At 42.3% G+C, this 15689-nt stretch overlaps 1 protein-coding gene across 5 annotated transcripts in view; it reads right to left on the bottom strand.

The window, feature by feature from the left end:
- The window catches only part of SCN8A (sodium voltage-gated channel alpha subunit 8), a 226830-nt gene extending 212668 nt beyond the window's left edge, over positions 1 to 14162 (bottom strand). For 4 of the 5 annotated variants that reach the window (XM_089652045.1, XM_089652048.1, XM_089652044.1 and 1 more), the window contains exon 1: positions 14041 to 14162. The gene's annotated coding sequence lies outside the window, so the exon portion shown is untranslated. The remainder of the gene's footprint in view (positions 1 to 14040) is intronic. The other variant, XM_089652049.1, reaches the window with a different exon arrangement.
- Between the last annotated feature and the right edge of the window lie 1527 nt (positions 14163 to 15689).

Raw genomic sequence — 15689 nt, 5'->3', positions numbered from 1 at the left:
CCCGCTTAGCTGGTGCCTCTGTGACTGAAGTTGCCAATTTATTTACTGTGTCACAAGGTACAGTTTTAAAGGTTATGGCATCATATACTGTTTGAGAAAACGTTGTATGATAAGCATAAGTGTGGTTGACATGGTCGACTGTCCGAAAGACACAAAAGGACATTGCGCAGGATTGTGACCCGGAATAAGAAAACAACTGCAGAGCTCAATCTTAGTCCCGTAAAGAGTCCTAACAGCACTTTTTTTTTTTAACAGAAAAGCATAGTTCTGCGTTAAGGCAACTTGGATAGCATATGCGATCAGCTTTCTGGTCATACTAGTATTAGCCCTCTCATAGACTTGCTTTATAGTGTAACTTTACCCTTTTTTAAAATTATTGATATTTTAGGGCAGGGCAATAATCAGCTTTGCTTATAATATTTATTAATCAACTTGCTCACTTTACAATGTGTAAAAAAAGTGTGGAAAAGCAAAGTTGCACACATTTAAAACTACGACTGTGCCACCCCTTCTCAATGAGTACAATGGCAGAGGAACTGAACTTTAGACTTTCTGCTGATTGATATATGACTCCCTGCCACCTTGCAACTATTTCCTCTCCCTCTAGGTGTTGTGAGGATGTCTTGTGTAACCCTCACCCCACTGACCTACCCTATCTATTGTTTTGTTATATACATTAAAAAAAAAAAGTATACAAATATGCAGCAATGAAATTTTCAAATATAACTTATGACAGCTGAATTTGTAACTAAACTTTTTCAGTAAAAATTAATTCAAACATGTTTGCAACTGATGATCATGGGCAAGCTGCTATGATGATCCTTATGTCTACTGAGAGGATAAAAAAAAAAAAAAGACAATTCACCCACAATTAATAACCAACTGAACACCAATTTAAATATAAAAGAAACATGAAAAAGGATCCAAATACATAAAAGTGTAGCATATATTATGGTTGGTGCATGCAACAATCAACCAACTTCACCTTTTTAGTGATTGCATTACAGTAAAGTAAAAAAAAAAAAAAGGACGTTTAAAAAAAATAAATAAATAAACACACACACACACACACACACACACACACACACACACACATATATATACACACATATATATACACACACACACACACACACACACAGCCTTTTAAAGTAGAGCTGTAAGCAAAACTTTTTTTTTTTTTTAATTTTTGATAGAGCAAGAGAGGGTTATAACCCTGGTCAGTTTATTTTTGCCATCTGTGTTCCATTGGAGAGATTTACCATCACTTCCTATCCCTATCCACACTGGAAGATTTTCCCTCTATTACTTTTCTGGGGTCAACCCAAAATTTTGAGTTACAGTAATACCTCGGTTTAAGAATTTAATTAGTTCTGCAGGACTTTTCTTATAGCGAAAAATTCTTAAACCGAAAACGCCGTTTCCCATAGGAATGCATTGAAAACCAATTAATCTGTTCCGGAGATCAGAAAAAAGTAAACACTAATAAATAAACTCCCACGCCAAAATTTAAAACAAAATGGCGTGGGGGTCCTCCCCAAAATCCATACCAGACCCTTTTCAGAGCATGCAGCCTGGCAGGTCAGGAAAGGGGGGGGGGCAAACAATGTTTCTTTTTAGTTTCTTAAAAGAAACAACATTTCCGTTAACTTTGGGGAAAGTGACAGCTAATTGTGTGAGCTATAGTAAAAAAAAAAAAAAAAGCCAGCAATTGCATTTAAAAATCAGCACTGACATACACTTCGTATTGCGAAAAAAATTCATACAAAATTTGAAAACCGAGGCATTATTTTCATTTGTAAACCGAAAATTACTTTAACAGAGGCATTCTTAAACCGAGGTATTACTGTACTTTCACTGATAATAGCAACCAGGACAAATAGAGAAGGTGAATCTCCCTAATAGGGGGCACACACAGCAATAAAAACTGACGGGTTCTAATCCATCTCCACTCTATCCAAAACTAAAAAAAAAGAAAAAAAAAAAGATTTTTGCCTTTACTGTAGTTATACTTGAAACTTGAGGGTCACCACAGAATGTCCCTATACAATAAATACAAAGGACAAAATATCAGGATTAAAGAATGTAAAAAAGAAAACAAGCTGGTCAAAATACTGTATTACACAATAAAATAATTTTAAAACCTTTAAAGGTTCATTCTATTTGCAAATGAAAATCAAACCAACACATGTACACACCACTCTGCTGAGTAGTTCTGTTATAAAAACAATCTATCCCATTCCCTTATGTGTGTAAGCTGGTGATCCTGGAACATGATGCTAAACACCAACTCATGCATCCTCTTACACAGAAATCCCGATGTAAAAACAAATTCTCATACTAAGAGACTTTGTCAATGCCACCAATAGGATTCAAACCTGCACTGGAAGTTTAAATCTGACTGGTGATGTGAGAAGCACAGAAAAGCATTTCTAGATCGCAAGCCTCAAAAGATCTTGTATGGAGGTACTATATGTGCCTATGTTGCTGAAAATTATACAAAACTCAGAAAACAAAGAAAGAATGAGTGACTTAAAGTGATTGTAAACCTCACAACATGAAATATGAACAAAGCATATCCCTTTGTCTCAATAAAGAGCACTAAGTGTCATTTCTCTCTGCTGCTTACTTCCTTTGCTATCATCATGAATCACTTCTGAAAAATTTTCCTGACACCAAAGGAAAAATAGTGACAGAAGAGAGACCTCCAGTTGATTGATAGCCTCAGTTCTGTTCCTGTGAGTTGTGTGGGGGGGGGGGGGGGCGTCTCTTCCCTCCAATCAGCTCTCAGAGCTCTTCTCAATGAGCTCTGCAGTGTGTAACTTCAGCTCCCTGCCCCCTTTTTTCTGAACTCTCAGACAACTTTAAAAATCCAGCAGTTTGAACAGATGTAGAGAAGAGGAAACTGCAGATAGACAGGTAAAACATATGTAGGATGGTTTGTTTCATCTCTGTGTATCCCCTGAGGCCAGTCACTTCATTGGGTATATGTAAGGGTCTACAACCACTTTAACAGCTTGCTGACCATATCACTTAGATGTACATCAGCAAAGTGGGTTACCTAGTACGTGACCTGGCTCTTCTGGGTAGGGGGCGCACTCCCATCGTCCTGGCTGTGCTGTAATTAGACACAACACAAGCCAGTCAGTGGGCCCTGGCCAATGATTGAGTAGCCAAGACCTGCTGATCAGAGAAGAGGCTGACAGGACAGAGCTGTGTGTATGTAAACAACACAGAGCTCTGCCCTGTCAGCGGGAAATTGCTGGTTCTTCTTTCCCTGAAAAGCAGGGGGAAAAAATGGCTCACCCCCTAGTAAAAGCACCACAGTGTACACACACAAAGCACTGTTAGGCATACACTGAACCCTTTGATTACCCCTAGATGTTAACCAGCCAGCCAGTACAGCGTCAGTGTATATTATTAGCACTGATCACTGTACTAGTGTCACTGGTTTCCACAAAGTGTCAGATTGACTGCCGTACTATGACAGTCCTGCTGTAAGTTGCTAATCGCCACCATTAGTATAAAAATAAATAAAAACTTCAGTATATTTCTATAGTTTGTAGATGCTATATCATTCATGCAAACCAATCAATATACACTTATTGGAATTTGTTTTTACCAAAAATATGCAGCAGAATACATTTTGGCCTAAATTCATCAAGAAATTTGATTATTTTAGAAAATTTTTACTGTATATGTTTTATAGCGGAAAGTGAAAAAACATTGTTCAAAATGTTTGGCCTTTTTTTCATTTAAAAAAAATTATAGAAAGCTATTTTGGGTACAGTGTTGCATGAACGCGCGATTGAAAATCAAAGTAACACAGTGCGGTACTGAAAAAAATGACCTGGTCAGGAAAGGGGTTAAATCTCCTGGAGTGCAAGTGGTTAAAGTAGCACTCAAGTTTAAAGAAAATCTTTTGAATACAGAGGTCAGCTGCATTAAGATAAAAGCTTTTTTCTGCAATAATCACCTTTAATCCAGGGCTGTCACCCACAGTAAAACCTTTTTGCCACCAAATGCCACCAGTCTTCTGTGTTAAATGATGGCCAGCATTATTCAACCCACTTCCTGCCTGTCATGGTCCACCCTTGGGCTCAGAAGATTACTGCACTTGAAGGCACTCACAAATGAATACCAGAGTACTGTGCAATTCAGCAGGAGGGGCTTCAAGGAGGGAGGGTAGAATTTTGCAAAATGTACACTTTATCTAAAGCAGAACTTCACTCTCTCAATCAGTATTGACTACCCATATTCCTTATGCTGCATCAGTAAATAGATAGGACAGTATATCATATTTACTTGTTGTAAACTTTTTTTTTTATTTTTTTTCAGTTGCCTCCTAGTTTCCAGGCCTAGGCAAATGAGGTCATACATCCCACAAGTCTTCAGGATATGAGGAGGGGTTTTCTCAACTAAAAAGCTACCTGAGCTAAGGGCAGATGGATTCCAGGAAGTAAATGTTACACAAATTATCTGCCCTTACTCAAGATGGACAGACATGCTGGTGGGTGTTTTTCAAAGTAATTGCTCAAAACATGGAGGCATAGATGAATGTGAGAGTTTGCTTGACTAATAAAAATGAATGAAATAGAGCTTTTAGTTTGCGGTGCTCGGATGCAGTGTACTTCCTCTTTAAACACTATTGCAGTGGTTTCTAGTTAGACTTAGCAGCTCACCAATTAGTTTTACCTTTTGCCTGGAATTGCCAGTTAGTAACTGTAAAATATGAAATGTTTGATCGAGGTGAACTCAGGGAATTTGGGTAGAATTCCAACCTTAGTCATGGTGGCTGTGGTTTGTTTTCCAAAGGTTTAGTCTTATAGGATGTGTAACTCATCTCCTGTGCAGTTTAGGGGGTTAAGAATTCATCTCCTGTGTGGATTACGGGCTAATATTTAAGGGTTTGGAAGAGGGACAGACATAGGTGTAACTGTTAGGATTAGTATCAATGTTTGGGCAGCCATTCAATCACTTCCCCTTATGCAGAAACTAAACTTGAGAGGTCATTTCTATTTCTGACTTAAGATTTGATTTTAGCAAACACAGAAACAGAAAAAAGTGACAGCAGAAAAAAGTGGTCAATCGAATCCCTTTTTTCTTTTTTTTTTTTTTATTTATATGTAAATTATGTGTTTGTTTCACTGCACTTCTATGTGTAAAATTAGGTGATAATCAAAACAGGCTAGCTGCTGCTAAACATGTATAAAGCTGAAAAAAAAAATAAAAATGTAGTGTAGCGCTACCAAACAGATACATTAGTGGCGTCACCATCTGTGCTAATATGTACACACTGTACTGAACCAAGTGAGAGTACCAAATAGCAGATGTATATACCAATAAATTAAAATAGTGAAAAGTGAATCAATTGCAACTTATACCATGTACATACAGTACATATCAGTATTACTTTCACTATTATGAATTATTAATAAATTAAAGTAGCAATAAAATTACACTTAAATAATAATAGTGGAAAACCCCTTCCCATTTATACGTGCAATCTAATAAAGAAATATACAGTATATACTATAAAATTTTGTATCACAATAACGGTGGGAACTCCCGGTAATCATGCTGGACAATCAAAATAATCTGTGTTACTGATAAAACAAAATGCACTTAAAAAGGTAATAATGAAAATCTCTCTCCCACATAATTACAATACAAACAAAACTGTATATCACAGTGGTGGTGGTGGGAACCACTGGGCAAGCAAAAGTTTGTGTGTGCTGTAATTAACAACAGCTGTGTAGATTCAGGTAGAATCAATGATAATCATGATAACACTCTCAGACCAACTTCCAGGTCTAGTTGCCCTTCCCCTTTGGGGTTTGTTATCAATGGCTGATAGCCTTCAATGGGTCCCCAGTAATCCTGCACTTATTAGGGATCTTGCTATAGGTTATGCAATTTTATTCTTACAATGATGTGATCAAAGCTAAAACAGCCATCATAGTGCTAAACACTTAAAACCACTACTTTATTTAAAATAAATCACTATGCACTCACATTAGATTGTGCACATGGATAACAGCTTTACATGTAGATGTGCATGGCCCCTTTAAGCTCATCTGAATACTGGCATCAAGTGAAATCCCGTAGTTGGAGACCTTATCTCCTATTTGACGTGATGACTTCACAAGCTCCGCCTCAAAGTGTTACGACACAGGTCATGTGACTTCATCAAGAAGTCACCTGACCTTCACCTTGAGGAAGTCACATGAACTGTGACGAAACGTGGTGGACCAGAGGATGACACCACTATTGTATCCATTTGGCAGCACTACACAACATTTTAATTGTATTTATTTATACATGTTCTTATATTTTTTTTTTATGTTTTTTTTCCCTCTGATTATAGATCTGTGTTTGTCCCAAGCATGTCTGAAGCCACTTACTGTTAACTGACTGGAAGACTGTTCCAAGCATCAACTACTCTTTCGGTAACGTAATACTTTCTGATATTAGTTTTGAACTTTCCACCTGTTAGTTTGAGGTCATGTCCCCATGTTCTTGATACTGGTTGCATACTGAAAATACTGCCCTCTTGAACCTAGGTATTTACCAAAACATATTCAAGCTATAATTATATAATGGATATGGGCTGAAAGTGCACACTCTCAGGTTTAATTAGAAGGTATGTACCGTATTTTCCTGCGTATAAGGTGACTGGGTGTATAAGACGACCCCCTAATTTTCCAATCCTTCAAAATCCTCATGTTCATCCTCTGACATCATAAGTCATGAATGACATCTTGTGATACATTTGTAAGACAGTCATCATATGGATCAAATTCCAAATCAGGTGGTTACCGCTGGATGTGCGGTAATACGGTAGCTTCGGCTACATACAGTATACAGTATATATACAGCCCGCTGGATGTGCGGTAACATGGTAGCTTCGGCTACATATAGTATACAGTATATATACAGCCCGCTGGATGTGCAGTAATGTACATACAGTATACCGCGCTGAGCCAAGCTGGCTCAAAACAAATGTCCCTATGACAGATTAATCTGTCAGCCCGCTGGATGTGTGGTATATACAGTATACTGCGCTGAGCCAAGTGGTTTCAAAGCGTACCGGTACGTCCCTACGGTAATCAGACCGCTGGATGTGTGTATGTACGGTAGCTGCGGCTACATACAGTATACACTGGGCCAATCACGGCGAGCGATGTATTCTACTAATGAATACAAAGCCTGCTCGGATTGGCTGAGGTTGTGACATCATCAGCCCACCTCTCTGACTCAGCCAATCCGAGCGGGCTTTGTATTCATTAGTAGAAAACATCACTCGCTGTGATTGGCCCAGTGTATACTGTATGTAGCCGCAGCTACCGTACATACACGCATCCAGCGGTCTGATTACCGTAGGGACGTACCGGTACGTTTTGAAACCACTTGGCTCAGTATACTGTATATACCGCACATCCAGCGGGCTGACAGATTAATCTGTCATAGGGACATTTGTTTTGAGCCAGCTTGGCTCAGCACGGTATACTGTATGTACATTACTGCACATCCAGCCAGCTTGGCTCAGCACGGTATACTGTATGTACAGTATTACCACACATCCAGCCAGCTTGACCCAAACAAACTCAAGGTTCACATTTTATACCCCGCGTATAAGATGACCCCCAATTTTTGGGGTATATTTGTAAGTATAAAAAGTAGTCTTATACACCAGAAAATACTGTACATCCAAACTAGAGGAAGGGATTGTGCCTATGTCCAAATATATATGGACCTAACTGTATGTCTCTACCTAGAGAATAGAAAGATATCCATCTAGGATAAATATCACCAGCTCTGTCCTAGAGAGATAAGAAACCAAAGCGTGATTTAACCAACTTTTTCACACCTATAATTGACATTTTGGAAGAGGCTAGACCAGGAAACAGCTCTGGAAAACATGTGGCCTTTAACCATCTTTAAGGAAGAATTCCAGGGAAATATGCTTTTACCATGCAGTGAGGTTTTGTCTGCATCGCAAGGGTTAACTGCTCATTTTTGTCTAGTGGTGAGGAGAGCGGAGATATACTCACCTAAACCACTGATCCTCCCAGCGCAAGACCAGTCCCTGCTGCTCCTGCCCCCCCCTCGGCTAGTAATCTTGTGTGGTGGACTGTTCCTAATGTTATCATACCCATAGACCGGCTCTGGACAGGAGTACAGCAGGAATAGTCTACCACTGGACGTAGGGGAACACGGTTTTCCAGAGGATCGAAGGATTGGATGAGTATAGTCTTTCCGTGCGTCTCTGGACAAAACGAGCAGTTAACTTATGCAGTGTGGGTAGTGCCCCACTGTATGGGAAAGGAAAATTTTTCCTGGAATTCTGCTTTAACCATAAACTAAACATACGTGTCCTACCATAATGTGAAATATGCACAAATGATGGAATATTGGCGAGCAATTTCCACATCTTTCTTTCTGTAACTTAAAGTATGCAATTGTGTTGTGTAACCATTAACATACCTTCGTTTCCAATATTTATTATTATTATTATTATTATGGATTCATTTAGCACCAACAGTTTAAGCAGCACTTTACAATATAAAGGGGGGCAGTACAATTACAATACAGTTCAAAACAGAAGCAATAGGAGGGCAATGTAGTTTGTTGATTTTAATTTATGTGGGAGAAATGGTAAAAGTGAGTGATTCCAACTACCGCAAAAAAAAATGTTTAAATGCCATGGAAAAATGAAAGCGCCAGAAATGAACCAACACATATAACTTTTCCTTTCTACAAGTTTTTACAATATTCGTGAAGGAATATTAGGTGGCATATTTTATTACATCCCTTTACAAATTTCTTACATTTCTGTCGTTTATTTATTATAGATCTATTCTTTATTAACCAAAGTTTTCTGACAGTGTGCATGCATGGTACCTGCAAAACAGCTAGCTGCAGTACTCTTATTGTAGAACACAGATTTAGCCATTAATTGGGTACAGCAATAACACATGACATTTGCGTGTAAGCGGGTGGTTTTGTGCATGTGTCTCTACACTTTTAAAATTCTGTATAGGATTTAAAAATAAAAAGCCCAGCTCCACTGTACTGATATGGAAAAGGCAGAAAGCAATAAAGAGCAGAATTGTAGTTAACTGTAGAACCAAGAGATGTGGCATCCACCTTTAAATGTAATAGGATTAGTCACTATAAATTTAAACTGGCCATCTAAAGTCATACTTTCTACTGGAATAATGGTGAAACTTAGGAGTTCAATAAACCAACTCTTACAAATAGATCTACGTCCATTAAGCGTCTATACAACCATGTAATGATGACTAAAGGTGCTCATTCAGCATCCTTATGGAGCTGTCCATTCAGCACCACGCTGCAAAGCAGTCTGTCTTTAGCAACTTGTCCATCTAGGACCCTGCTGCAAGGCAGCTTTATGAAGCTGTGCATTCAGGACTACATTTCAATGCAGCCAGTCTTTACAAAGCTGTCTATTCAGCAACATACTGCAAGGTATCCAGGCTCTATGGAGGTGTGTGTTTAGCACTATTCTAAATGGCAGCCAGTCTGTATGGTGCTGCCCATTCAACACAATAATGCAAGGTAGCAATTTGAAAGCAGTTGTAAACCTCATACATTAAATATGAAAAAAGCATATCCCCCTAAAGTGTATCCTTGTCTCAATTAGGAGCACTAAGTTTAATTTCTGTCTGCTGCTTCGTTCTTCTGCTGAATCACTTTTGACAAGTTTTCCCAACACCAAGAATAAAAAGGTGACAGGGGAGGGACCTCCAGCTGATTGACAGCCTCAGCTCTGTTCCTGTGAGCTTTGTGAAGGGGGTTTCTCTCCCCTCCAATCAGCCCTCAGAGTTCTCCCCACTGAGCTTTGCAGAGTGTAACTTCAGCTCTCCACCCCTTTTTTTCTAACAGCTCAGACAAGTTTCTTTTTTTAATTCTGGACTTTGAATGAACGTAGAGGAGAGAAGACTATAGATAGACAGGTACAACTTATGTAGGATGGTTTGTTTTATCTATGTGTATCACTCAAGGCCAGTCACTTCATTGGGTATATGTAAGGGTTTACAACCACTTTAATGGTGTTGTTCATTCAGCACCATGCTGCCAGGCAGCTAGGCTTTATGCAATTGTCCATTGAAGAGAGTTTAACCTCCCTAGCGGTCTGATTATGTCCATATTTCTGTGCTCAAAGCGGTACATTTTTTTGCATGGAAATATGTATTTTTTTTATTGTAGTCCTGTAATTTTCAGGAATAACTCACTGAAATCTGTCCGAACAAGAGTCTAGCAAACATCCCGGGTATGTTAAAATTTGAAACACGAAATCATAAATTATAATTTAATAAATAATCATGAAAAGATAATATAATAATAATAATAATAAAAAATGTAATTCAATAATATAATCAAACCAAAAACACTGAAATTTGAAAGATAGCGCCAGGTTCGCACATCACTGAGCAAAGTCGCAAAATCGTTTTTAGTGTCTGATGACGAATTTCCCTATGAATCATTATCACTCAATTCTGCAAGTAGTTCTAATTTACTATCGCTGTTCTATAGCTGGTCTAAAACCGATTTTGACCTAAAGGGACGCTTTTTGGATGCCATGGACGCTTCTCAATTTCCAGGCAGAAAGAACAGTAAAAATGCAGGCAGGGCACAGGACAAAGCACTCGGGACAAAATGTATGTGAAATGGCTTGATACAGTAATGTTTTACTATGTGATTTTAGTGTATTTAGTGAATGTCACTTTTTGTCATTTTCAAATTTCCCGCCGTTCCGTCCCCATATGTCCCAGGGGACGGAACCCAGAAGACAAATGTCGGCATCTGCCGGAGGACATTACAGGGGACACTGCAGGAGGGACATCATGGGAGCGCAGGACAAGGTAAGAGAAGAACAGATCCCGGAGCAGCGCCACATGGTAAGCCCGAGTGTAGCTCGGTACTGAAACTTTACCCCGAGCTACACTCGGGAATACCGCCAGGGAGGCTACTGGAGTTGTCCATTGAGCATTGTGCTACAAGGCAGACAGTCTTGATGGAGCTGTCCATTCAACACAATGCTTTGGGTAGCCTGGCTTATTGAGCTATCCATTCAGCACAATGCTATGAGTAGCCTGACTTATTGAGCTATCCATTCAGCACAATGCTATGAGTAGCCTGACTTATTCAGCTGTCCATTCAGCACCACCCTGCAAACTGTCCAGTCTATATGAAGAGTCTTTAAGAAGCTGTCAATTGAACAGTCTCTATAGAACTGTCAATTCAGCACCGTGCTACAAGGCAGCTAGTCTGTATGGAGATGTCCATTCAGCACCACACTGCAAGCTATCTAGTTTATGGAGCTGTGCATTGAACAGACAGTTTTTGTAAGCTGTCAATTCAGCACCATACAACAAGACAGACGGGTACATTAACTTAAACTGGTGCACTCAGAATCTGGTGCAGCTGTGCATGGTAGCCAATCAGCTTCTAATTCAGCTTGTTCAATTAAGCCTTGGCAAAAAAAAAAGCAAAAACAAAAACCTGGAAGCCGATTGGTTTCTTTGAAGACGTGAGCCCAAATTTGCACTCTCCAGCTTTAGTAAATAAACTTCACAGTCTCTAAGAGCTGTCCATTGAACAGATAGTCTTTCTGGAGCTGTCCATTGAACAGATATATGGAGTTGCCTATTCATCACCATGCTACAAGGCAGCCAGTTTAGATTTTATTTTAGTTCACCTTTCAGCACCATTCTTCCAGGCAGCCAGTCTGTATGGAGCCATCCTTTCAGCACCACACTGCAGGACTTTAAAGGGTAAGTTCACCTTTCATGACATGTTACACCCATATTCAGGGTGTAACATGTTATGAATAGACAGGCCCCCACTTTGACAGCTAGAGGGGGATTTTCTCCTCCCACTAGCTGTCAAGATTTTTAAAAAACGCAGCTTTGCTGGGTTTCCGCCCACCTGGACGCGTCACTCATTCACGGTTCTCTGTGGATGAGAAAACTACAAGTCGTGGCAGCCTTAGCGGCTGTGGGCTTGTAGTTCTCAATGAACTACTATAGGTTGCTGTGGCAGTTCAATGATTCTTCCTGTCAGTATATCTGCTTTCCTGTACATCTGGTATGGGCAAGCAGATATACTGACAGGTCTGCAGGAGACATGCATGGCATCAGATATCTGCTGATCGCTGGTGCAATGCTTTACAGGCTTCTGCAACCAAAAATAACAAATGCACATTTTCTTACCAGCAAAAAAAGTGCATTTAATATTTATTTGTCAAAAGGTGGACTTATCCTTTAAGGAGTTGTCCTTTAGCCTGTATGGAGCTGTGGATTCAGCGCCACACTGCAAGCCAGCCAGTCTTTCTGTGGAGCTGTCCTTTCAGCACCATGCTGCCAGGAAATTATACACAAGCAGCGCAAAATTAGGTGTTATCCCTGCATGGCACTTTAATTACTTGCTTCCATCAAAAGGTTAAACATGATTGGTTGCTGCAGGCAACTTCTCCAACCCCCCCCCCCCCCCCTTACACTATCTTTTAAATAAGCCTTACAATCCTCATGGGATCCTCTCCCACCTAATCACAGTTGTAGGGATAACCTTTTTAAAAACAACCCACCTAGCCTAGGGACAGGGACTACACACTGCATGTGGCTGAACATCCATTACATTCTCACACTCCAGCACAGAATGACTTATCCTGCCTCTTTATGGGTTAATAATAGGGAAGCCATCCTGCATGCAGTCTACAGACGTGGAAGGGTGTATGTCGCTTTTTACTGCCGGTTTCGGAAACGAAGTGACAAGCAGAAATCATGGCATGATGCAACCAGGAGCTGAACGCAGCGACACGAGCAGCAGATTTGTGTGGAACTTGTGCGGCGAATGTGCTGTATGTCAGAAACTTGTGCGGCGAATGTGCTGTGTGTCAGGATGTGCCATCAGCTGGCCCGGGACAGGCGTGCGATGGTGTGATCGGCCGTCCCTATAACATTCCTGTGCACACCATGACACCCAGCCATCCACATCCTAGACAGAGGCAGGGACGCCGCTTGGCTGTGTGCAAGCATTGCCATTGCACAACATAAGGGCCACAGGCTTCAGAGGAAGGAAAAAAAAATACTGCAGTGTTTAGGAGCAGGTTATCTATCCGACACACTGAGCTAGGAGAAAGCCTGCACAGAGCCACTGCAAAACTCAGCCGGAGCCCCCCAGCATTGTCACTGATCACTACAACAGAAGGCAATCATGAAATCCCAGCACAGCATGCACCTACCACACCCGCAGTCCTCACACACAGGAGGGGGGTCCCCGGACTGGGGCAGGATGGTCTCCCCAGCAGCAGCACTTCCTTCCAGGATCAGACCCCCATCCCCTGCACATACAATGACACGGGTGGGGCTGGGGGCTGAAAGTGATGACACCTTGTGATTTTCTGTAGCTGTACTGATTGTGCTGGGGGGTCATGGTGTGAAGACCCCCTCCCTGCCTGGGGCACTAAGTGGTAAGTTACTACCAGAGTGAGGGCTTTCCCCATCATCCCCCCTTCTCAGGAATGGAGGCCACTGGAAGGGTGAGGGGATTTAAAGGGAGGGTGACACCCTAAAAGGACAGCACCCCACTAGGACCCCCCATGTGAGGGGTGGTGATGATGGCATTTCAGCAGGCAAAGGCTGGGGGGCAGCACAGGGGATCCTGGAGGTGGGTAGCTACTTGGTGACCCCAGATCCCAGGATGAGCCCCATGCAGCACTGCCAGCCAGGTGTCCGGGGATGGGGGCTGCAGTGTGGAGCTCAGTGCTCAGCTATGAACCCGGCCAATCACAGGCAGGGCAGCCAGCGGAGAAGTTGAGGGCAGCATCGTCTCTGCGGCAAAGAGCCGGTGCCTGAGTCTACCCTCCCCCCATCCCGGGCCCCGAGCACCAGCAGCCAGCACTCTACTCCAGCCGAGTCCCAGCCTCAGCCTGTCCCAGGTCTCCCCCGCCGCACAGCCTGCCTCTGCTCAGCCCTTCTCCCCCACAAGGCATCGCTTCCCAGCGGCACTTACTTGTCTGGCTCTAGCGGGAGTCCCTGCAGGCGCCGCCGGACTGCAGAGGTGGGGAGGCTGCAGCAGGAGGAACTGCGGCCGTCGCCATCTTGGAGCCTCCGCAGCGCGCGCCGGTGTGAGGACAATCCTGGCATCCCCGGGATCCCTCCACACGTGCTCGAGCCTGGCTGCTCCGGCCGCTGGGTGGTACAGGCGCTGCACTGACAACCCAATATTTGCATATCACTGCCTAGGACGTTTTACACTTTTGGGGGGAAGGAATGAATTCCAAATAGCTGAAGGATCGGACAGTGCAGGGACCACCGAGTCTGCATGCTTGGGGAATGCTGGGAACATTTCCTTTTATACAACACTTATCTGCCAAAAGAGCTCCCTGTCTGTCCTGCCAGCTCAGAGTTTCCAATGCCCTATTGCAAAGTACACTATATTGCCAAAAGTATTGGGGAACCCCTCCAAATCATTGGATTCAGGTGTTCCAATCACCTCCATGGCCACAGGGGTATAAAATCATCACCTAGGCATGCAGACTGCTTCTACAAACATTTGTGAAAGAATGGGTCACTCTCAGGAGATCAGTGAATTCAAGTGTGGTACCGTGATAGGTTGCCACCTGTGCAATAAGTCCGTCCATGAAATATCCTGGCTACTAAATATTCCAACAGTTAGTGATATTATAACAAAGTGGAAGCAACTGGGAACAACAGCAACTCAGCCACGAAGTGATAGGCCACGTAACATGACAGAGTGGGGTCAGTGCATGCTGAAGCGCACAGTGCGCAGAAGTTGCCAACTGTCTGCAGAGTCAATAGCTAAAGACCTCTAAACTTGGCATGACCTTCAGATTAGCACAACAACAGTGCATAGAGAGCTTCATGGAATGGGTTTCCATGGCCGAGCAGCTGCATCCAAACCTTACATCACCAAGTGCAATGCAAATTGGCCGATGCAGTAGTGTAAAGCATGCCGCCACTGGCATGTAGAGCAGTGGAGTCGTGTTCTCTGGAGTCATGTTTCTCTGGCAATCCGATGGACGTGCCTGTGTTTGGCGGTTGCCAGAGAACAGTACTTGCCTGACAGCATTGTGCCAAATGTAAAATTTGGTGGAGGGAGGGTCAGTCCGTCCCTGGGTGTGGGGTTGTTTTTCAGGGGTTGGGCTTGGCCCCTTAGTTCCAGTGAAGGGAACTCTTAAGTCATCAGCATACCAAGACATTTTGGATAATTTTATGCTCCCAGCTTTGTGGGAACAGTTTGGGGATGGGCCCTTCCTGTTCCAACATGACTGCACACCAGTGCACAAAGCAAGGACATGGATGAGCATGTTTGGGGTGGAGGAACTTGACTGGCCTGCACAGAGTCCTGACCTCAACCCAATAGAACACCTTTGGGATGAATTAAAGCAGAGACTGCGAGCCAGGCCTTCTATTCCGACATCAGTGCCTGACCTCACAAATGCGCTTCTGGGAGAATGGTCAAACATTCCCATAGACACTCCTAAACCTTGTGGACAGCCTTCCCAGAAGAATTGAAGCTGTTATAGCTGCAAAAGATGGGCCAACTCAATATTGAACCCTACAGACTAAGACTGGGATGCCATTAAAGTTCATGTGTGTGTAAAGGCAGGCGGCCCAATACTTCTGACAATATAGTGT

This window comes from Staurois parvus, unplaced genomic scaffold (genome assembly GCF_062004578.1).
Source record: "Staurois parvus isolate SC_StPar_1 unplaced genomic scaffold, SC_StPar_1.0 ptg000669l, whole genome shotgun sequence".
NCBI lineage: Eukaryota > Metazoa > Chordata > Amphibia > Anura > Ranidae > Staurois > Staurois parvus.
This window is presented reverse-complemented; position numbering and strand designations above follow the sequence as displayed.